We start from the raw sequence: 290 nt of genomic DNA, 5'->3' as shown, positions 1-290 counted from the left end.
AGGGAATTAGAAAAATAAGGTGGACAGAGATTAGCTAGGTGGAAGGATAGCATAGAGATATATTGAAGAAGGATTGATCAGTAACAATAAAGATTTTAAACAGGTTGGGTAATTTTGGGGTTCCCATGGAACTGCTTTGACCAACACAATTAAATATAACACTTTCTGACACAGAAAGATTTATTTGGTAACAAGAGGTAGCTTTGTCTTCTCCATTGTTTGGTGATTTCATTTAGATTGCCTTCATATATATATGTAATATATACGTAAATGCACGTGCTTGCGTGCAC

Source organism: Mastomys coucha, chromosome X (genome assembly GCF_008632895.1).
Source record: "Mastomys coucha isolate ucsf_1 chromosome X, UCSF_Mcou_1, whole genome shotgun sequence".
NCBI classification, from domain to species: Eukaryota; Metazoa; Chordata; class Mammalia; order Rodentia; family Muridae; genus Mastomys; species Mastomys coucha.
This window is presented reverse-complemented; position numbering follows the sequence as displayed.